Source organism: Heterocephalus glaber, unplaced genomic scaffold (assembly GCF_053883595.1).
Source record: "Heterocephalus glaber isolate CG9 unplaced genomic scaffold, H.glaber_assembly_v1.0 deba00001504, whole genome shotgun sequence".
In the NCBI taxonomy this organism is placed as follows: Eukaryota; Metazoa; Chordata; class Mammalia; order Rodentia; family Bathyergidae; genus Heterocephalus; species Heterocephalus glaber.
In genome coordinates this window covers 20,879,251-20,903,736 of record NW_028258324.1, presented here as the reverse complement: position 1 = coordinate 20,903,736, position 24,486 = coordinate 20,879,251, and the positions used below count along the sequence as shown (strand labels likewise).

Below are 24,486 nucleotides of genomic sequence, written 5' to 3'. Positions count from 1 at the left end.
TTAATGTCCATTCTCCATTCCTGAACTTTCCTTGAAAAGTTAGAGAGCACTGTGAGGCATTTTTGAATATCTTGAAATAAAAGACAGATAATATGAAAAAAGAAAAAGAAAAAATAAAGATATTGTAATCCAGGGTGGACAATGTATCTGAAAGTGTACCTTGACTTAATACAATTGTCTTCTATGTTTTATTTTTTATTTGGCCTATTAATCTGGTTTTTATATATATATATATATATATATATATATATATATATAACTTTATAAGGTCTTATAAATCAATGAATCTAATGCTGGAAAAAATAAAATTAAGGTTGTGAGAGGCAGGGGAGGGAAGAGAATTGAAATTTTAAAAAGCCTGAAGTGAAAAACAAAAATATAAAGGGAGGAGATAAAGCAGGGTCAGGGAAATTTTCCTAGAGAAAAATTATATTTAAGTTGAGTCATCAAATAGACATTACCTAGGTGAAAAAGCCAGAAAAGAAATAAAGAAAAATAGTGAGAACAAGAAAAAAACTGTAACCTACAGAAAGTAGATTTATCCTTTTAGATAAAGGAAATAATTCAGTCTGTTGGAGAATGAGAAACAGGGCTAAGGAAAATGATGAGACGTGGCCAGAACAATGTTTGTGAACCATGGACAGGCACTTGAACACTCTCAGAATTGCAATATGAAGACAAAGTTTTAACCAAGATATTTTAAACAAGAGATATTAATCTTACTGTGATGTGAAAAACTGAAGGCAGGAAGAGCCATAGTTAAGCTTTCACATGAGAAGTTCATATTCAATGAGGGAGTGGAGAGGCTTGAAAGATATTTAGGAAGTAGAATGAATACATGTTGTGATTGATTTCTTCCAAGGAAGGGTAGGGAGTGCAAAAAGTCTTGTGTGATTTCCAGTTATTGGCATGGACATCTAGGTGAAAGATAACCCCACAATTCTCTTCTCCAGGAGAAGCAGATTTTTCACTAGATGGTGAGTTCAGTATTTGATAAGTTGATTTGAAAGCATCAGTATAATATATATTATTAGAAATGTTCAATAAATAGATGAATACAGAGGATTGGAGTTCAGAGAGAGTTCTCAGTCCTGCAGATCTGGGAGATGTCAAAATCTATTTCATCATTGAAGGTGTGGGAGTCATTGAGCTCATTAAGAGAAAAATCAAATAAGAGAGTCTAATACTTAAGAAATAAGTCACATTGTTGGTACCTGCAAGGAAACTGAAAAGGAGCAGCCAGAACAATAAGTTATAATCCAGGAAAGCATATTGCCCATTAGAAGGTGACCCAGCCTGTGTGCTCCAGGTGGAACCAACTCACACCCAAAAGGTCATTGCCTTACCTTTGGATGAGGAGGGCCTCCAGATCAAATGGCATTAAAATGAAATTTTAGCCATATCCTTAAAAATTTTCAGTTTTGGGCCGGGGATTTAGCTCAGTGGTTTTGTCTCCTGCTGCACAAGCACAAGGACCCGAGTTCGATCCCTGGTACCAAAAAAAAAAAATTCAGTTTTAATAAATTTAAATTATTCTAAACTATTCTATACATACAATGGATGTCAACAGATTGTTTGAATTAACAATGAATCCAGAGTGTGTGCATTATTCTAAAGAATGAAGAGAGAGCAATCATCAATGTGAAAGATGTCCATTGTGAACTATTCAGTCTCCTGTACAAAAAATAAACTGATGTTGCTTTTTTAATCATTGGAATAAGCCTGTAATTTTTTCCTCCATGAAAAAAATAAATTTAAAGTGGAATTAGAAGAAGTTTTCTTAAAATTCCTTTCATTTTCCAAAGCAAGATAAATACCCCAAATAAAATATAATTTTTTCAGCCTTTCAAAGTATTTGTCATTTTTTCTCCCCATTCGATGTGCTAAAATGTAGGACAGAATACCTTTTTTGGTGTCTCAGAGGGAAAATCTGGTGCTAATCTGGAGAGGACAGTTAAATTTGCTAAGTGTTAAAGATATTTTGTGTTCTCTCCACACTTTTTCTTTTTTTGCCTCAACTGGGTTTATCACATAAGAATTTCTTAAGTAGTGGGTCGTGTGAACATGAGTTTGCACTTACAGCTTCTTTGTAAATTCTTAAGGTATAAACATTCTGCTTCTGACGCCAGTTAAACTTACCAAATGGTGAGAAAGTTATCACCATATCATTATTTTCAGTGTAACTCTACAGGCAGGAAGATTGATTTTACAAATTTGCAATTCTTTTTTCAGCCTGAAAAATGGTCCTGTGAATGATTATTTCAATTAAGGAAAGTAATGTCACAGTTTACATATGAAAGTGGTATGTCTTCATTTAAGATTATATAAGGATCTCTTGATGTTAGAGATTAAAATACTCCCCAATTTTTATAATCCTTAAACATGCCATAAACATGAATTTTCCATATCACTTGGAGAGCATTTGCAATAAAGACTTGTCTGAAATTCTAAGCATTAATAAAAATAGAGTGTTAAACGCTGCCAGTCTCCAGAAGGTTTTGCCAGTCACAAATATAGAGAAGTGTGATGCCATCACACTTATCTGTGGGTTATGCATTTCTCACTTCTAACTCTAATTTTAAGAAATGTCTCTTACTTTAAAAGCCTTTACAAAAGGTCTGTTCTAAATTCCTCTTTACCTTTTGGAAGGTCAGAATGCTAGGGAAAACAAATCCACTGGGGCCTTAATGTATACACCAATCCATGTCCCCAAGTGTTGAAATCAGAAACCCAGGGTGTCCTGTAACTTATCAGGGAAAGTGGAGGTAACTCAAGGGTACCCCATATTTGATGTTTTCCATACCCAAGGTGGTATGAAATCACCTTGAATTTGCATAAATCAGGGCAAAGTGTTTTTATCTTAAATAGGGAAGATTGTTCTTGGAGCAAATAACAAAGAGCTTTTTAAAGCAATTTCCTTCCTTCTCTTCCTTTTCCTTCTTTCTTTCTCTTTCCTCCCTTCCCTCCCTTGCTCACTCCCTCCCCCTTTCCTTCCTTCCTCCTTCCCTCCTTCCTTTTTTTCTCCCTTCCTTCTCTCCTTTTTCCTCATATGTATTGATTGCCCAGTGTTCTCCCCCCTACTGGTAAGGTTATTTTGTTCTTTCCTACTTCTCCACATATGCTTGTTAATTGTATCTGATATCAGTTGTTTTTATTCCAAGATAAATTTGTGCACATTGGTAAATTTTCCCAAAACTTTGGCAATTTATGCAAGACACTTGCTGCTTTAGCTCTCAAGCTTTCTTTTAAGAAATTGCCTAGGCTGCAGACAGTCAACTTGTCCAAGATCTCCCCCATCCCAGGGTAGTCTGGATCCTTTTATGATTCAATCACTATAAAGGTACTACCCATTGGTCTCTACTGGGGACAAATCTCTGAGCTCATTACAACTTGGGAGGGCTCTGAGAGGCTTTGTTGAGATTACATTATACTTAATTATTTCATGTGTAAAATCCTGTTTCTAGGGCTGGGTTTTTTAGCTCAGTGGTTTTGTCCCCTGCTGCACAAGCGCAAGGACCTGAGTTCGATCCCCAGTACCAAAAACAAAACAAAACAAAACAAAAATCTTGTTTCTTTTTTTTTCTTTCATTAGGTGTTGAATTTCAGAATACTCTGATAATTTCTTATAGACTTATCTGCTTAGGTTCTACTTCCTGTGAAGTAATAAAGAGACTATTTTAGCATTGGTTATTTATATGAAGACCACTAAGATTAAGTGAATGAAAATGTCACGTAACAGATGATCAATACATATACAGTAGATGAAGGGAAGGCTTCGTCCCCTGCTGGGAGCTTCAGGTATCAGTGTGTAGCAAGTAGTTTTGTGGGTCTAGTAACCTTCTCACTCCTTCTGAAGTCACCTCATTTGGACAGCCACAACTGAGACTTTTTGTTGACTAGTTTTTAGCCTCCATAGTCCTGGTATATCTTGAGGCTTCATGCTCTCAGATCCTATTCTGTGATTTTGGGCAATTATTGCTGGAATTATTCCCACTCAAACACTCTTTTGGGCCAGAAAGGTGGTTAAGACCTTTTCTCATGTAAGAGCTAATGCAGCATTAAATTAAAATATTATTGATATAAATTTATTTATTTATTTTTAATAAATTATTTTATTGGTACATTATAGGTATACAACACAGTTACATTTCTCACTGGGAATTGTACCTTTACATAGTGCATCTTGGTTCTTATTCTTTCACCATTCCTAGCCCTCCCTTCACGCCCTCCACCCTTCCCTATTTACAAAGACTTTATTTCCATTTTTTCCATTTCTCATCGTTTTACTTTTCCCTTCTTTCCTTTTCCCTGCCTCCCCCATTACCCCTACCCCTTTGGACCTTTTCTTCCTATTTTGCATTATTGATTATTCATTCTGATCATTGGTACATTTTAGGTATACAATATAATGACATTCATCATTGGAAATTTGCACCTTTACATAGTTTCTCTTGGTTCTTATTTTTCACCTTATTTTCAGCCCTCCCTTCAAACTCTCCATTCCTATTTATAAAGATTTTTGTTCCTATTTTTCCATTTTCTCATATCAATCCCATTCCCTTCTATCCTTTACCTTAGCCCTCCTACTTCCTTCCCCTTTGCCCCTTTTCTTCCTATTTCACATTACCTATTATACATTTTAGTCCTTATTTACACTTTCAGTTTCTCACATCAGAGAAACTACTCAGTATTTATACATGTGTGTCCTATTTATTTCACTTAAGAGTATGGCCTCAATGTGCATCCACTTAGCTATAAATGTCTCTAATTTCTCATTTTTTATGGCTGAGTAGTACTCCATTTTATAAAAAAAACACATTTTCTTGATCCAGTCTCCAGTTGATGGGCATTTGGGCTGTTTCCAAGTTTTAGCTATTGCAAACTGCGCTGATATGAACATGGGCACACATATATCACCGCGGTATGATTCTTTAAATTCTTTGGGGAAGATCCCCAGCAGTGGCATAGCGGGGTCAAATGAGACTTCCAGTCCTACTTCTTTGAGGTATCTCCATACTGATTTCCACAGTGCTTGCACCAGTCTACACTCCCACCAGCAGTAGAGCAGGGTTCCTCTTTCCCCACAGCCCCACCAGCATTTGTTATTGGTTGATTTCATGATAGCAGCCATTCTTTCTGGAGTGAGGTGGAATCTCAGTGTTGTTTTCATTTGCGTCTCTCAAATGACCAGTGATGTTGAACATTTTTTCATGTATTTATTTGCTATTTCTACTTCTTTGTGTGAGAAATGTCTGTTCATTTCAGATGCCCATTTTCAGATTGGGTCTTTAAATTTGGGAGGTCTGACCTTTTAAAGTTCTTTATAGATTCTAGATAGTAGACATTTGTCTGAGGACAAGCAGGTGAAGATTTTTTCCCACATTGTGGGTTGTCTCTTCACACTGCTGGTGGTTTCTCTTGCTGTGCAAAAGCTTTTTAATAAGAGATCCCACTTGTTGATTGTTTGTGCTAGTTCATGGGCCACTGAGGTTTTGTTCAAAAACTCTTTTCCTACACCAATGTCTTCAAGACTTCTACCTAACTTCTGTTCCAACTGGTTCAGCATTTTATTTTAACATTTAGATCTTTAATCCATTTTGAGTTTAGTTTCGTGCATGGCAAGAGATACAGGTCTAGTTTTAATCTTTGGCAAGTTGAAACCCAGTTTTGCCAGCACCATTTATTAAAGAGGCCATCTTTCCTCCAGTGAGGGTGTTTGGCTCCTTTATCAAAGATGAGATGGCTGAGTGTGTCTGGCATTGTTTCTGCATCTTCTCATCTGTCCCACTGGTCCTGAGGTCTGTTTCTTTGCCAGTACCATGCTGTTTTTATCACAGTAGCTTTGTAGTAGAGTTGCAGGTTGGGGATTGTGATACCCCCTGCCAAGTCTCTGTTCCCTAGAATTACTTTTGCTATTCTGCATCTCTTCTTGTTCCAAATAAATTTTTGGATTGTTTTCTCAAGGTCCATGAAGTATGCTGCTGGGATCTCAATTGGAATTGCATTGAATCTATAGAGCAATTTTGGAAGGATGGCCATTTTCACTATATTAATCCTTCCCACCCAGGAGCAGGGAATGTCTGTTCATTTTCTGATATCATCTTCAATCTTTCTTTTACTACAGTACTATAGTTTTCAGAGAAGAGGTCTTTGATTTCTTTCATTAGGTTGATTCCTAGGTATTTCAGTTTTTTGGATGCTATTGTGAAAGGAATTATTTGCCCTATTTCTCTCTCAGTGATTCTGTCATTTGTGTAGAGGAAACCTATTGATTTTTGTGTGTTGACCTTGTAACCAGCTACTTGACTGAATTTGGTTATTAAGTCTAGAAGACTTTTGGTGGAGTTCTTGGGGTCTTCTATATACAGTATCATGTCATCTGCAAAGAATGACAATTTGACTTCTTCATTTCCTACCTTTATTCATTTTATTTCTTTCTCTTGTCTAATTGCTGGAGCTAATGTTTCCAGAAATATATTGAACAAGATTGGTGATAGTGGACATCCTTGTCTTTTTCCTGATTTTAGTGTGAAGGATTTCAGTTTTTGACCATTTAGTATGATATTGGCTGTTGGTTTTTCATAGATGGCTTCTATCAGTTTGAGGTAGAGACCATCTATTCCAATTTTTTGTAGGGTTTTTATCATAAATGCATGTTGGATTTTGTCAAATGTTTTTTCTGCATCTATGGAGTTAATCATATGGTTTTTGTCCTTGGCTCTATTGATATAGTGTATTACATTGATTGATTTTCGTATATTGAACCATCCCTGCATCCCTGGGATGAATCCCACTTGATCAGGGTATATGATCTTCCTGATGATCTTCTGCACTCTGTTTGCCATCATCTTATTAAGGATTTTTGCATCTATGTTCATTAGTGAGATTGGCCTATAGTACTCTTTTTCAGTTGAGTCTTTCTCTGCTTTGGGGATCAAGGTGATGCTGGCTTCCAGGAATGAATTTGGGAGTATTGCTTCCCTTTCAATTTCATTGAAGAGTTTAAACAGTAGTGGCAGCAGTTCCTCTCTGAATGGCTTGTAGAATTCAGCAGTGAAGCCATCATTCCCCAGGGTTTTCTTAGGTGTTAAGTTTTTAATTACATTTTCAATTTGATTGGTTGATATTGGGTTGTTCAGAATTTTTTGGTCTTCTTCATTCAACTTTGTTAATTCATATGTATCTAGAAATCTGTCCATTTCTTCTGTGTTGTCCATCTTATTGGTGTATAGGTTCTGGAAGTAAGAATGGATGATCCTCCGGATTTCTGCTGGGTCTGTTGTAATTTCAACCTTTACATTCCTAATTGCATGGATTTGGGCCTTTTCTTTCCTTTTTCTGACAAGGTTTCCTAAGAGTTTGCTAATTTTCTTGATTCTTTCAAAGAACCAACTCTTGGCTTCATTGATTTTTTTGTATTTTTCTCTTAGTCTCCATTGCATTGATTTCTCCTCTGATCTTTATAATTTCCTCCCTTGTATGAGCTCTGGGGTTGTCCTGTTCTTCTTTTTCTAGAAGCTTGAGGTGCAACATCAGGTTGTTTAATTGGGCTCATTATGTTTTCCTAATATGTGTATTTACTGCTATGAATTTCCCTCATAAGACTGCTTTCATTGTGTCCCATAGATTCCGATATGTTGTATTGTCATTGTCATTCAATTGAAGGAACTGTCTGATTTCTTCTTTAATTTCCTCTATGACCCACTGGTTATTCAGAAGTGTGTTGTTCAATTTCCACATATTTATGAAATTTTTTGAGTTTCTTTGGCTATGGATCTTCAATTTCATTGCACTATGGTCTGATAATATACAGGGGATAACTTCAATTCCTTTGCACTTACTTAAACATGTTCTATGTGTGAATATGTGGTCTATTTTGGAGAATGACCCATGTGCAGCTGAGAAGAATGTGTATTCTGGTTTTGTGGGATGGAACACTCTGTAAACATCTGTTAAGTTCATTTGTTCAAGAGTTCGATTGAGTTCTAGTATTTCATTACTTATTTTTAGTCTAGTTGATCTATCTATTTGTGACAGTGGGGTGTTGAGGTCCCCCACTACAATTGTGTTAGTGCATATATGACTTTTCATGTCTGTTAATATTTGTTTTATATAGTTGGATGCACTAATGTTTGGTGCATAGATATTTATGATTGTCATCTCTTCCTCTTGGATTCTTCCCTTTACAAGGATGTAGTATCCTTATTCATCTCTCTTAATCAATGTTCATTTGAAATCTACTTGATCTGCAAAGAGGATAGCTACTCCTGCTTTTTGGGGGTTTCCATCGCATGGAGTATTGTTTTCCAACTTTTAATTTTCAGTCTATGAATTTTCTTTTGAATTAAGTGTGTTTCTTGTATGCAGCATATTGTTGGATTTTGCTTCTTGACCCATTCTGCCAGCCTATTTCTTTTGATTGATGAGTTGAGACCATTAACATTGATGGTTATAACTGAAACATATTGACTTGTCATTGCCATGACTTTTTCTTTTTGTTGGGTTCTCCCCTTTTACATTTAATTTCTTGTCATGCCAGATGGGTTCATTCTGCTTTGCTTCCTGGGGTTGTGATCCTCAATGTCTGTTCCTAGGATATTGTGTAAAATTTTTGGAGGGCTGATTTGGTATTCACGAAGTTCCTAAGGTGCTCTTTGTCATGAAAGTATCTCATTTCTCCATCCATTTTGAAAGATAGTTTTGCAGGGTACATCACTCTGGGTTGGAGGCTGTTTTCTTTTAGGGCTTGGAATGTGTCACTCCAAGCTCTTCTTGCCTTGATGGTTTGTGTTGAGAAGTCTGCTGTGATTCTGATGGGCTTTCTTTTGTATGTGATTTGTTTCTTTTCTCTACTTGTAGAACTTTGTTCTTCTGTTGAGTTTCTGGAATCTTAACAATTATATGCCTATGTGTAGATTTTTTTTGATCAAGGCTATTTGGAGTCCTATATGCCTCACTTATCTGTATGTCAAGCTCTTTTCCACTGTTTGGGAAGTTTTCTGCCATTATTTCTGTGAAGAGATTTTTTATGTCATCTCCACTCTCTCCTGTTTCTTCATTGAGCCCAATCAGTCTTATGTTATTCTTCTTTGCATCATCTAGCAGCTGCTGGATTGATTTCATATGTTCCCTTATAATTTTGAAGCAATTTTTCTTTTCCTGGTCACTAATTGCAATCTTATCTTCTATATCTGAAATTCTGTCCTCACATTGGCTCATTCTGCTGTGCATACTTTCAGTGGAGTTTTTCATGTCCTGGAAATCTATTTGCATCTGTTTTATGGATTCCATTTGTTTCTTATGTTGGGATTCCATCATGTTCCTGAGCTCCTCTCTAGATTTATTAATCATGTCTTGCACTAGGGGCACAATTTCTCCTGTTATCTGAGAAATTATTTTTGATTTCATTTTTTCTAGATCCCCTTTTGTTGCCAGTTCAGTGGGTCCAAGTGATAGAGTATCAGAGTGTTCCATCTCATTTCTCTTTGGGGTTGTTGTAAGTGATCTGGAAGTCTGGTTTCAAGACTTATTTATGTGATTTCTCATTTTGACTTGGTGGGGGGGGTCTGTTGGTGCCAGCACGGATTACCTTCTCTGAGCTGGGAGAGATGGGACAAGGGCCGGGAGCAGTGGTATGGATGGTGGCCCAAAAGCCCTTCCCTGTGGGCTGGGAGCAGCAGGAGGGATGAAGGCCAGGGAGCCCCTTCCTCTGGTCCAGGAGCAGTGGGATGGCAGCTCAGAAGCCCCTACCTCTGGGCCAGGAGTGGTGGGAGGGATGGTCACCCGGAAGCCCCTTCCCCTGGGCCAGGAGTGGAGGGACAGAAGGTAGCCCAAAAGCCCTTTCCTCTGGGCTGGGAGCAGCGGGAGTGATACTGGCCAGGAAACACCTACCTCTGGGCCAGGACCAGCGGGACTCAGTACCGTGGTCTGGTGGTCTGGCATCCTCTGCGTCTTTGTAGTGTGGAACCAGGTGGCTGACCATCCACAGCAGGCTGATTTTGCATTCTCCGCATGACTCGGGACCTCAGCAGGGCTTGCGCAGGATATAAATTTATTTTTATTTTTCCTTAATGTCCTCTTTATGCCTCTGAGAATTATTTTCCTTTTCCCTCTACAAAATGAGGACAAAAACTTTAGGGATGTTATAGGATTGAACCATGTGCTCCTGTGGGTTTTGATATGAAAGCTTTTCTGCTAAAAAGTAATTTACATGTTCTAACTATCATCTCCAAAACAAAAACCAACAAACGAAACAATAATCTCCATGTTCAAGTTCCTATTATAGTCAGCAATCAACAGTAAATTCCAATTTAATCTCTGTTTTTGAAAATTTAAAATATAATTTTCCTTGAACAAAAGCATATATAACAGTAAATATTAATTGGTTCCATAACATTAAATAATAATATTAAATGTCAAATAACAGTTATTTAGGTATCTAGCAGGTAAATTAGTATATGGTTTTTGTTTACAACTCTAAGCTGTGAGACAAAGCAAAAAGATGGTAATAAATAGCAATAACTTAAATTTTTGCTATGAGGAGTTTATACTTAATAAATTATGTCATTAAAATCATCATTATTGGTATTAACACTTTCCCAACAAAAAGGTGGTCCACTAAGTTGTACGATAGTAAGGTAGCATGCAATTCCTGTACAATGGTTTGCTTAGTAAATAGTTAATAACCATAACTTACTTGTTCCATGAGGCAAAAGACAGCAGCATTTTATTTTTTATGTGATATTTTGTAATCAAATATTATTTACATAAACTTAATAAATCTATTATAATTGTCTATTATTCTAATATATTTCAAACTGGATCTAAAATTATAAACTCCAGAGATCTCAGTATTAAAATTACTTATCTAATTTTTAATGCTGACTATTAAAAATGACTTAAATTTTTAACCCAAGGGGATCTATGTTATAAAATATGAAAGCAATATTTGATAATATTTAAATAACTTAACAGTACAGGATTTTAAGAAAAAAAGTAAAATATGAATCAATACAACCCAACTCTTACAAATAGGAAATGTTTTGACCAAAGCTCAAAGATTATAAAATAGAGAAAACCCATCATCTCACCTTGATCATCCCTACCAGTTGTACATTATTCAACCCATGGTCTTTTATCAATTCCTACAAGAATATTGCTCTACACTAGATATAAAAGCCTGTTGGAACATTTGAGAAAGGCTCTATTTCCCCAGACTCATTTATTCATTCAGAATTTCTTAGACAACTCATGTTTTTATGATGTTTTAATCCAAAAAAATTGTATGAAAAGCAATACCATCTCAACTTAGAATTTTATTTCTGTTCTGCTGCAATATTATTTGCATGTAAAGTAGCATTTCTACAATAGAACTGCTTAGTTCCTTTCTTAGGCCTCTGACAGAGCTACTCATACCCATAGATACATAATATAAGTAGTTCTTGATTTCCGTCTGACCCTCTTGTGTATATCAAATATCAAGGGGCAAGGGTGCCTTCTCATGACCATCTGCATAACCCTTTACAATTTATGCCACTTTTTTCTCTCAGTTTCCTCATCCATTAAATGAAGATAATGAAAATATTTATCCTGCACGATTATTCTGGTTTAAATCAATTCATACAAAATCAAAGATTATAGAAAAATGCTGTCAGCTTTCTCATTGCAAATTAACTGACATCCACAATTTAAAGAAGAAGTTTATTTGGGTCACAGTTTCAGAGGATTCAGTCCATGACTGGATGACTCCATGGAGGAAAGGCATGGCAGAGCAAAGTTGCTTAGGTCATGATGGCTAGAAAGTGGAACAGGGAAACAGTTCCAAAGGATAAAGGGCCATATATAGTTCCCAAAGTCATACTTCCCTGACCCGCGCCCCCAAGATACCCAAAAATGTGCTTTACACATCCCAAGTTAACAAGTTTAGCTTTTATAAATGCTTACTAAGTCACCATGCTCATTAAGTAATAATTAATATAATTACAAAAATTATTAGCATTCTTCTATACTCCTTTATCTCTGTATCTTTCAAATATAAAAGACTGAAGTATTATGGTCTTGTAGAGGGGAAGATGGCAGATGAATGAGAAGGATAATTTCCTACTGCACATTCACATCAGTGAGAGCTGAGTCCCTCCCTTCCTTCTTTCTACAGCCCATTCTCACTTTGTTCTGCCTCTCACTTTATAGCCTTGGACTAAGCACTTTACAAATTTCAATCTGAGAGGTGAAACTCACAGAAGTAAATGAGAAAAGAGAAAAGAAAAATTTGTTCAGCTATTTTCTCCTATATGCTCCCAATTCTCACTTACCATATTTATAACACCTTTTTTAAAATTTTATTTTAGGAAGAGAAGGAGGGTGGGAAGAACAAGCAGAACATGTTCTGCTCTCAGAGAGCTACCATGATGACTGCTTTTCCCACTCTACCCACTCCTAGAAGTGCTCTTGCCACACACAAGATTTGCTGAGCAATAGCAAAAATCAAGGAATTTAAGTGTCAAAGAAGTTTAATAAAACACTGTTCCCTGCTGCATGTCCCAGGCCCAACCTCCCTGACTCTTATTTTTTTCAAATTTCAGGACTCAGTCCTGCCTCTCATTCTCTCAAACCATATCATATGCTCTACTTTCACTCCTGAGATCTCTGCCATGTTCGAGGAAGTGTCATTCAGGGAAGCTGGAGTTATTGGAGGTCTTCCCACTACCACCAGTGAGAGCTAGAAGAAAGAGTTGTGCCTTTTTCCTGTTTATGGAAATGTAGAGAGGCAGGGATAGCCCTAGTATTCCATACCAGAACTCTGAAATGCTTTGCTTCTATGAAAATATGACTAACATGTGCTTAATCTTTAGATTTATTAGTGTTTTTCTTCATGTATATGTGAATTTTTGTTCTTCAGTTACATAGAGAATTGTAATAGAATTAGACCAACTGACCAAAATTAATTCCTCAGTAAAAATTCATTTCTCTTTCCAAACCATTTCAGTGTAAATTAACTTAGAGGAAAATTCATTTCCAAGATGAGAATTGTCTCTCTAAACATAATATAGGCTATAACTCAGGCAAGTCCACTAGGATCCATACCATGAGATAGCACAATGCAAAAGCTTGGGGTTTCATGAGCTTTTGTTTTTGTTCTTTACAAAAGTAGTGATTAACTTTTTCCATGGAATTCAAGATGCACATACAGCTCCTGAGTTCACCATAAATTGCATTGACAACTTTTCAGACAGTAATTCAATTGCTTCACAAATTTTCAAACAGTATAAATCTCCCTATTTCTAGAAATAACCTCAGCTAGTAGCTTCTTTGAAGATGGACTTCTGTAATAATTTTCAAAGTAAATTCTTAAATGGTCTCAGTAGAGTATTTTAAAGAGGCTCAAATACGGTTGCCACCAGTAGCACCAAAACGTTTCTCTAAAAAATATAAGCTTTTCCACTTACTTTTCTTCTTATCTCATAATGAGTCCATCCTTGGGCAAAATCTTGCCTACTATAGTGTTTTCTGTGACATTGTAGGGCTCAGTTATGTTAATTAGGTCTTTGACATTTCTCTCTAAGTCCTTGGTGATCTGTCTATGAACCAAATTATTGCCAGTATTATCAGCAGTCAAAAGCATTGTGCTGATTTAGCAAAGCTTCTGCTAATCTCTCCATGGTCATCTTCTGGGTGCACTTTAGGTAGAGGTCATCTGCACACAGCAGTTATTGAAGGACATTTGAACATCTCCAAGACGCTGAACATGCCTTTGTATGACAGGTTACATAAGACTAAACCTACCACAGTCTATTTTTCTAGATGAAGAAAGAGTTTGTAAAATGCAGTTGGAAGATGATCACTCGATCATATCATAAGCTCAGGATCTAAATTAACTTCTAGTAAGATGAGCCTCTTAGTGTGCTGACAGGACAGGTGCAACACAGGTCCCTCACCCTTAATAGTCTTTTCTCAGTCTTTGTCCATCTGTATGAGATATCTGAAACTTTCATGCTTTGCTTTATATATTTCTCTTGCTCTGAGCCAAAACTTTATATACCCCTTCATTTTAAAAATATGATTTAAGTACATACTATGTCCTAGGTGCTGTTCTTGGTATTTGGATAACATTAGTACCCCAATTAACAAAGATCTCCACCCTCGTGTAATTCCCATCCTAGTATGGGGAAACTGACAATACATGTTATAAACATAATAAATAAATAAGTAAATTATATATAAGTTGACAAGTACTACACAAGAAATTTAAAAAGTAGATCAAGGTAAGCATACTTTTGAGAGTGGCAGATGAAGGTTTAAAAAGTGTAGTACATGTAGGTATCAGAGAGAAAGCAGCATGTAAATAAGATATAAAAGAGCCGGGAAGTTTAAAATGAAGCTATCTGGATAGGAAGCCCAGAAAGAATAGATGATGACAACATCCTGAGGTACATTTGAATGAAAACACAGACCCCAGGATGGGCAGGAGGAAATATAGCAGGAGATAAAGCCAGGGATAACATGTGGCCATGTCACGTAGGGCTGTGGTAGACCATAGCACAGGCTCAGAATTTAAAAATAAATGAAATGAGGAGCCTTTGGAATTTGAGCACAGGAAGTTCACAATGCATTATAATTTTACAATTTTTCTTCTGGTCTTGTGCTACAAGACTATGGATGGATAAAAAGTAGTAGCCAAGAATCCAGGACCTCATTTAGAATGTTGTTCCACTAATCCCTGGAGTAGGGATTACATCAGAATGGATAGATAGTGCTCCCTTTCAGATGTTAGACATAGAATGTGTTACCCTTCTGAAATGTATTTAAATTTTACAAGATAGTGCTCCACTTTCCCCCAAAATGACTGTTTGGTTAAAAACAAAAGAAAGGAAATAGAAAAGAAAGAGGAGGAAAAATTGTTGATTTAAGGCATTGCTGAAAAAAAATTCTAGGTAGAGTTTTCATTGGCCTCTCAAATTAATCTCCAATAAATTTGATTTAAGCACAAGGCAATAATTGGGCAAAATGAATCTACACATTGTGAGGACAAGAAATATTGAGGAGGAAAAATGTATAATGTTCTCTGTTCACTCATTCACACATGAAAGAACTATTTCTTAACACTTACATGAGTCAGGCACTATTCCAGGTAGTTGGGATCCATGAGTAAATGAAACAAATCTTTTAGCCCCTCTAGTGGTTCTATTCTAGAAGAAAATAATAATAAAATAAAATATGTAGTAAAACTAGCCCACCATACAATGGCAGAAGCTGTCACAATACAAGTAGAATTCTGCATGAGGATTGAATGGGTAGTGTGTAAGAAAGATTAAATTTTTATTTAAAGTGCTCAGGGCTGGTTAAATACCACACTCACAAACTGAAATCTGATCATCAAGTTCCTATGACTCTCAAAGAAATTTGATAGTTAATAATTTAAAGTATCTTCCATTCAAAAGGACTCTGATGAGGAATTTGTTAATGGTTGAACTATAAAATGATACTCTATCACTTATAATACTGTATTGCCATTACTTTTCTTGCAAATATCGTATCATACCATATTTAAACCTCTTATATAAGTGAATATCAAATCAGAACTAACATGGTATAGTTTCAAATATGGTGCATTATAATTACTATAGTTTTCTTGCCTTTTTAGCATTATAAATATATATTGAGGAAATAACTGGAAAGAATTAAAGTGAGGATGCATGCTCTGATTTCAAAATAACTTCCTACCTGCTCTGTATTAGGCTCATTGTGAAATAAATTGAAAATAAAATTAAATTGTTTTAAAATACTGATACTTCTTCAGAATGTGGCTTGGTACTTTGATATCAGGGTTAAGCTAAAGTCTGACAAGTATCTTCCAGACAACTCTGTGGTGAACTTCACCTTTCCAGCTGACTTTATGTAGCACCCTGTTCATTATCCAGAATAATAGTCATCTTTAATATGTCACAAATCTGAACAGCTATGACATTCATTCCCAAAGTTCAGCAAAATATATTAACAAGGCTTAGACTTTATGAAGAAAAGGGTCATCTAGGTGATTATTAAAGATATCTTTTTCATTTTGCTCAGTCTAAGAACCAAATTGCAAGACCACAAAGCACTTAAATGTTATCACTGACCTGTCACCTACAATCCTCCTCCAGGTGAAACTATAGAGGAGAATTTATAAAACTATATTCTTTAAAATAAAAGTTGATGAAAAAAATGGTGTTCGTGGGTAAGTAAAATTGGAAGGCACTTGTTTCAGACACCAAAACCAGGTTACTTGCTGCAACATTTCCCAGAGATTTAACAAATATAGCCCCAAGTGATTGACATAATTAACAATGCTCTTCCAGACTCTCTATACCACAGAATCATTGAGTTTATCAAAAATCTTATTTATAAGGAGAACTGCTAGGGAAATCCTGTGTAGAAGATGAAAGCAAGAATAGTTACAGAAGCTTAAACACTTTATCAGGTGTTTGCCACTTCACTCACTATATTCTTATCATCTCCAGGGATTTGTCAGAACTCTTGTATGCAAATACAAACACAATCTACACTAGTTTAAGCTTCCTAAAATAACTTCCTGACAAACAAAAGTGAAAATACAGAAGGAGAACTAGTTTTGAGTATGGCCAGATGCAAGGACTCAATCCTGCTGCATTTCAGTCTGACCTGCATTTCTGACCCTGTTGTTTTGGTTCAGACTTTTACCAGCAACTTCTCTTTAGAGAGGGTGACTACCCAGCAATTCAGATGTACTTCTTCTGAGTCTCTTAGTTTAGCAGGAAAATGGCTCCTCCCACATTATGGAATGAAAATTCCTTAGTTCCCTTTATTGTGGCTTCCTTGATGCACCCATCCCCACATCGGTCTCAGTATTCAGGAGGATGAGGTTCACTGGCACAAGTCTGTGTCTCATGTCCACCTGAGAACTGGGAAGAGTAATCAAGGTCCCCTTTTCCTGTGGTATAAACATGGGAGGACAGTTCTGTACAATATAATGAAGCCTTGTGGAAGTAGAGATAAAGGCATGGCAAGGAGGAAAAGGAGGAAGAGGTGGAGGAAGAAAGAGAGTGAGAAAGAGACTAAAATTCTAAATTATGAAATAACCAAGTAAGAATTAAAAACTAATTTTACTTTTCTTAAAAAGAGTGTTCATGCTTTTGAAATATTACATATTCCCTCATTTAGCAGAAAACTTTATTGAAGCTTTTAATTGGTTCTATTTATCTCTATAACAGATTGATACCTACATGTGTCTCTCATCTACCTGTGCAAATATATCCAGCTGCATCTAGGGTTACCATGTTGCTTTCTTTTATGGATTCATTTGTATGTGTCTCTCTGATCATTGGAGATCTTGAAAACAGGGATCTTGTTCTACTTGTCATTGAACACAGTGCCTAGAACAATGCCTGGCACATTATGAGCATTTCATGCTTGTTGAATTAAATAGTATTATTGAGGCAGGGAGTATGTTCTTACATACTTTCCCTAGTACACATGCTCACTGAGTGAGGAAAAAATGCTTCAGGAAAAAGATGGTAATTCAGAAATAGATTCAGTATTCACATTGGAAAATAAATTTCTTTTCACATCCTCTTCTGAAAACCTAATTTGAACATAATCAAAATGAAAAATTACTCCATGAAACATTGGAAATCTATGACTTTTAGAGTCACAGAAGAAACTGAATGCATATAATCTCTGTGAAATTGTAATCTTAATTATCAGCTATTTAGTGAAGAATGTATGAAAGAAACAAGAATAAAGATAATATTAATCTTTTTTTATAATTACAATGCAAATATATTATCCACAATTATAAAATTGACTTGGAAAACCATGTACCAATGGCTCAGATGATTGTGATATAGGCTGCTGCTGAACCTCCCAAATTTGTGGTACTTTATCCTTCACTAAAAGAATTCTCAAAATTCATCTGGGCATATGGCAACAGCAAGCAAAAATTATACTTTCTTCCTGGAACTCAGCTCAGTACAGACAAAGAAGGCCTGAAAAATGGTAGGTGAGTATATATAGTACACATCTTCTTGGAAATGTTTATAAAGTTCAGGGTTGTGACCCATTTATACCATGCTCTTTCCTGTAATCTGGCATAATTTTAAGGCTAAATTACAGCAGGGACATGTTTTCCTGAAGTTCTTGGATGTAGAGACCATACCTGGAAAAGCAGCAGAACTGAAGGCACTATCTCACCAACCTCATTGTCCATAGTAGTCATATCAGCCCCAGGGCCCACCTCTCAATTTTATGTGAAAGACAAATAAACTTCTATGTGCTTAGGTGTTTTCATTTTGGGTTTTGTATCCATTGCTGCTAAATGTAGCTCTACCTAAAACAATAACTACTCATTATCTACACTACAGCTCCATCCATTAACAACAGTAACAGAACCTTGATCTGTGCTGGCCTGCAAATCTCTGGGTTAGCTTTCCACTGTTTTCTAGTCAGTTTTCTTCCAAGCCTTTGGGTATTACAGGCAGAAGGGTCAACAACAGCACAAAAAGAGACAGAAGATATTCCAAGGGAGCCCATAGCAATACTGACAGAATATCAGCCTTGAACATCCAAATCACATGGGCCACATTAATTGATTTCTCCTTCCCCCTACTGAAACGATTTTAATAGTCCTGTCACATTGTTCTCATCCTGCCACCTTATCTGACACGTCTGTTCTTCAAGGCCCTGTTCAAGCTCCATTCCTCTTTCTTTTAACCGGTCCTAGGTGGCCCCAGCCACTCCTTTTAGTCTCTTCACCACCTATTTGGCACAAGTCATTTTTTATAGAGACAGAAATGTCCCTTTCCCCTGTCCCTCTCAGCCATATTAAAACCAGTTGGCTTAACAATTTGTTTACAGTTTTCATAATAGGTTAGCAAAGAGAGAAAGCCTGTTTCATGATGAAGTTGAAGTCAATTTAATCAACACAGAACTCTGGCCTCTGTAGCATTTTAAATATTTATACCTTTTGATATTTGCCCAACACAATGCCACTGTAGTAAGAATCTCCCATATTTAGAATCTAGAATATAACATCATATCTATCTTAAGGATATGTTTCAAAGTATTTATTATCAATACATTATAATATAAATACACAACCCAGAAAATTTTATTTAGAAAGTGCCTGAGCCTCCCAAGTCACAGCAACAAGAATGACATTGAACACTACTTTTTACAAATATTTCTCTTGAAAGAAATGAACAAATAGAGACACATATGATTAATCCATGCTCTTGCTAGATGATAACTGCAAAGTAAGAATAAATGCCCATAGCTCTGTGCCCTGGCTCCTGGCCAGAGCTGTCCCAGCCATAAGTCACAAAGTCTGTGTACTTGCAGAGGTCTTGTCACTGTCACAGTCTTCTCTTCTCCCACCATGGCCTTTCTTAGCCTCCTTTGAGGATACAGGCCACACTCTGGAATAGTCTCCACTGTGCATAGCAAAGCAGGTGCCCAGGAGCTCTACTACCCCTGCCTGACTTAGCCTGACACACTGAGCCTGCATGGAGGTAGCCTAGAAATAGAGAGGAATGAACCTCTCCTGGTGAGAAGTTAGACCAATGAAAAACAGTCAATAGGAAGAAGACAGCAGAGAAAATGTTCCCACCCAACATGTTACAAATTTTCCCCTGAATGTGAAGCCAGTTGTGTTTTCTTGTAAAGGTATAGATGTATCAGAAATAAGTCATTTTACACTTGTTTTTCTTCTTTCTTTCTCTCTCCTTTCTACTCTCATTCCCATGAATAGTACAATAGCACCTAAATTTTCCCAGGGCTCTGATTTCTAAGGAACTTAGTAGACCTATTAAATTTCTTCCAGGAAAGTCACAATGAAGTCCATGTTGCTAAAGACAAAGGTCAATTTTCATTCTTAACATTAATTGATTTAGCAGCAGCCTTTGCCACAATTAACCACTCTCTCCTTTTGGGGGAAACAGACAGGAAACAACCATCAAACTTTCAGTGTTTAATAATTAATAGCACAACTGACCAAGGTCCAAAATGTGAAGATATCATATTAAGAAATGGGGAGTCACACCACAAACTATTCAGTAAGTGGTAAGAGTGCACATTTTATAATATAAATTTTGTCTACATATAGTAGCTTGCTGCAAATAAAACAAAGCCATTCAGTCTTCTCTTGGCTTGGAAAAACTGTGTTCTAAATTTCAGTGTAAAGTGTAAGCAACTTTCAATTTCTTTGCTGGAAAGTTATTTTGTGTTCACTTTCCACTTCTACTCTAGTCTGTGTTATGAGGTCCTCAGTGCTTTCCTCTATTTTATCAATTCTGCTGCTCACATCAATTCTTCCAATGACCTATTTGGACATAGTCTGACTTTCATCTTGCTTCTCTTTCTGGAATGTCTATATCTGCACCATCAAAGTGAGCGCCTCCCCTTCTTTGGGTCTGTCTTACTATCTCTTGGGTACTCAATTGGCAGTGCTGTCTCAGATTATTACCTACTGTTCTGTTTGCCTGTATATATTCCCCCAGGTACTTCAACTCCCCTCCCTCTCCTCTGTGATACAGTTATCTCACTTAATTAAAGCACAACACATGTTACTGTTTTCCAACTTTCTTATTATTGAATCTCATTTTCCTGCCAAGTTATCCTCTTCCTTCTAACCCTTAAAATACTACTGCTTCACAGCTCCATCCTTCGTTCTCTTCTTTATTCTATCTACATTCCATTGTTGGGTATCATCACTAATTTCATAGTTTTGAATACCACCTATAATCCAATGTATATAGTAACTTCCCTGTCCTTAATATCCACATTTAACAACTACTAACCCAACATTTCTTCCTAATTTCTAGTAGATACTCTTTATGTAGCATGCTCCAACCTGAATCCCTGACCAAAATTCTTCAACTGTATCAAACACTTAAGTTAATTCTATTCTTTCTAGATGTCTAAAGACAATAAGCATTAGTGTTATTCTTGATCTTTCTAATTTTTTCCTATTTCATACTCATCCAATCAGCAAATCTTTCACACTTAACCTACAAAATAATTTCAGAATATATATCACTTTCTATCATGTTCACCACCACCTTTGACCTAGATTGGTGCCACTACTTTTTAGTCTGTTTTCAACCCAAAGTCCAAGTAATGTAGTTAAACCTAACTCTTATTTCCATACCTGTTATAAAAACCTCTCTACAGCTTTCCATACCATTTGGACAAAAGTCAAAAATTATTACCGAGATCCACAACTTACCATATGACCCTTCTCTATTTCCTCTCTCACTTCTTCTCATAATGCTCTCCTCATGAGGTGGAGCAGCCTACCAGGAACTTCTGCCCAACTGCACAACTTATTCCCAATCACTGCTTCACTTTTCTTGTTAGTTTTTAAAACTATATAATACAGTATACGATTTATTTATTTATACTGTTTCTTTTAGTGAAATATAAGCTAAGTAAATCCAAAATATTTTTCTACAACTTGTTGCCATCCATTATGCTTACTGCAGTATCCCAAGCCTTAGGGAATCCCTGGTACATGATAATAAGCATTTAGTAAATATTTGTGGAGGGAATAAAAGACATGTTGGCTTTGGTCTCTTAATGACTTGTATGTGCCATATCATGCTATAATCATTGATAGTGATATATTCATGTGTTCAAAAAAGGCTCATATCTGTTATTGGCTATGGCGCCAAAATGTTTAGACCTAAATCTCCCTAGAGACTTCATGAAAAATTGTCTCCACAATGTATGTATCACCAAATTACTGAGCAGCAAAATCTGATGGCAAGAAAAAGAGCTATACAGAGTGTAGGGTTGAATTAAATAACAACCAATAACAAAAGTAAGGCATTCACACAAAACAAAATCTAGGGAGGACATAAAATAAGATCTATATGAATGAAAAGACAATGTGCCATAACACTAAATAGAAAATATATTAAAAGTATAATATAACACAACTTCAATTAGAATTTCAATGAGATCTTTCTGGAACATGATATTATTTTGAATTTTACATGGAAGAAGGAATCTCCCAGGACTCACACATGCCTATGATCCCAAGACACTGGAAATTGAGGTAGGAGAATCACCAGTTCAAATCCACCTTGGGCAATTTAGCAACATAGCAAAACTTGTCTCAAAGGGCTTAGGATGTAGCTCAGAGGTGCTCAGTTCAGTCTTCAGTATAAAAAAAATAAAAGGAGAAGAGAAAAAAAAAGGAAAAAGAAAGATCATAGAGTATGGATAGCCAAACAAATAGAAAAATATCATGGTATAAAGGCAGCAGTAGAAGAAAGAGTCTTTGTAAATAGGGAGGGGTGGAGAGATTGAAAGGAGGGGGGAATGGGGAAAAAAAATAAGAACCAAGATAGAGTATATAAAGGTGCAAATTCCCAATGATGAATGTCATTATATTGTATACCTAAAATGTACCAATAAAATTAATAATATAAAAAAGAAATATATGATAATACACATATTTAGGCAAATAATAGTTTCTAAATACATGAGATTGTAACTACTAGTGATATATTTGAAAGAAACATATAATTAACTAATACCATATATTATATGTTGAAAATTTGTTCCAGATGAGTCAATAAGTAGATGTTAACAACTGAAGTATGAGATTGTTAAAATAAACACTAGTAGAATTTATTCATACAACATTTGTATGAGGAAAGGGATCTGAAACAACAAAGGGGAATCAGAAGTTATAAATGTAAACAACATAGAATTATAGTAAAATATCACCTAAGTAAGTTAAGAAAAAGTGTGAGAAACTTCTAATATAATAGTCCAGTATTCTTTGGGAGGAAGATAGAGGTATATTTAGTATGCGTGCTAAAAAATATAAGGTTAACCACTAAATAATAGAATAGCACACCAGCCAAACAGAATTCATGGAACATTATCAGATTTATACTGTAAGTAATTTGTTCTGTGGCATTTTTTTAACTCAGAGAACCAAATGTTCCCTTGCTTATATCCCACAGACTCAAATTACACATAAATTGTCTAATTCAGCACAAGAATGATGTCCTCTAATTCTTTTCAGAGTTAATTCTTTTCCTTTCTACCTCCATCTGGAGCCCTGTGCTTGGGGCTGCCAGACTACAGAGTGAGAACAGTTGGCATTTTTGTTCCTACTGACCTCCACCCCAACATGGTAGTCAACGCATTAGACTCCACCACCACTGCCAAGTGGGAATTTAGTCAGATGATTGATTGATAAATTCTTTTATTTAAATAATACTGTATTTAAAACAAAATGTCATATAAGCATTTCTATGACTTTTTTAGAGAACCTATCCCTTGAGTATTCCAGATCTCTATGTCTTTTAATGTGGCAGCACCTAAGAACACAGTGTTAATTTTAAACACATTTTAGAAGATCAAATACTTCAAATCAGGTAGATATAATAGCATCTAAGACCATACCCACAACAGCTCCCTAGCATGCATGACTTGTATCTGGCTCAAAGGGAATGAACACGTCTGATTTCCTAATACAAGCTCAACTCACTGCCATCAGAATTCAACTTCCCTGCTTCAACACATCTCTAGCTGCCTCACTTCTCTCATCTACTTTTCCCAAACACTTGGAAGAGCACTTCCCTCTGTCTCCTCTTAATTCCTGAAAGAGAACAAACTGTGATGACCCAGTGAAGTGCCTTTCTCTGGGTATAAGTAAGATCTAGATTGGGCTCAAGAGCTGCAGCACCCTAACAACTCTTTCTTTCTAAAGAAAAAAACCTCACAGATTTTCTTTCTCTTTGACATTGTTAGTGTAGCTTTTTTTTAAAGTTTTAAAGCAAGATTTCAGATAATTTCTTTAAAATCTGCACATTAGACTAGTACCTTCCTTTACAACTGAATTATACATTTTAACTTTTAATCAAAATCTTTGATTAAATACACCAATAAAAATATATAAGTTCCAACTTAGTAGAAAAGGATCTGAAAGATAGTGAAGTACATTGAATTTATTCAACAAAAAACAATACAAAGGAAAAAATGATATCAGTGAAATTGTGGTTTTAAAAATTCCACACACAATAGGAGAAATAAATTATAATATGTATTTTAATATATATTCCAATATATGAGACACCATCTAAAAATTAATTATATTTAAATTTTTTAGTTAAAAAGCAAAGATTTTTCAATATGAAGAAAAGCTAGCTATATATTCCAAATATTCATCAGAAAAAATATTTCTCAAACATAGAAAAAATAAATTCTACTCAATCCAGTTTATGTGGCTAGTATTTTTAGTCACTCACTGTTAGACCCCACTAGCAATAAACGAGTTGCTGGGGATTTAGCTCAGTGGTTCCGGTGCCTGCCTTACAAGCACAAGGTCCCGAGTTCGATCCCTGGTACCAAAAAAAAAAAAAAAATTAAAAAAAAAAATGAGTCATTATTATTTTTATCTTGGAGATAAAATGTTTTGAATTTTGTGAAGCATGATTGTTCATGACTGTAATTCCAGCA

The 24,486-nt window shown here is 35.9% G+C and overlaps 1 long non-coding RNA gene across 1 annotated transcript in view; it reads right to left on the bottom strand.

The window, feature by feature from the left end:
- Positions 1-301: 301 nt before the first annotated feature.
- LOC147825269 (uncharacterized) overlaps positions 302-24,486 on the bottom strand; it is a 41,016-nt gene continuing 16,831 nt past the window's right edge. Inside the window, exons 2-4 of the long non-coding RNA XR_015440851.1 lie at positions 15,107-15,185; positions 9,892-10,111; positions 302-1,489 (exon numbers count right to left, since the gene is read on the bottom strand). This is a non-coding gene — a long non-coding RNA (uncharacterized LOC147825269). The remainder of the gene's footprint in view (positions 1,490-9,891; positions 10,112-15,106; positions 15,186-24,486) is intronic.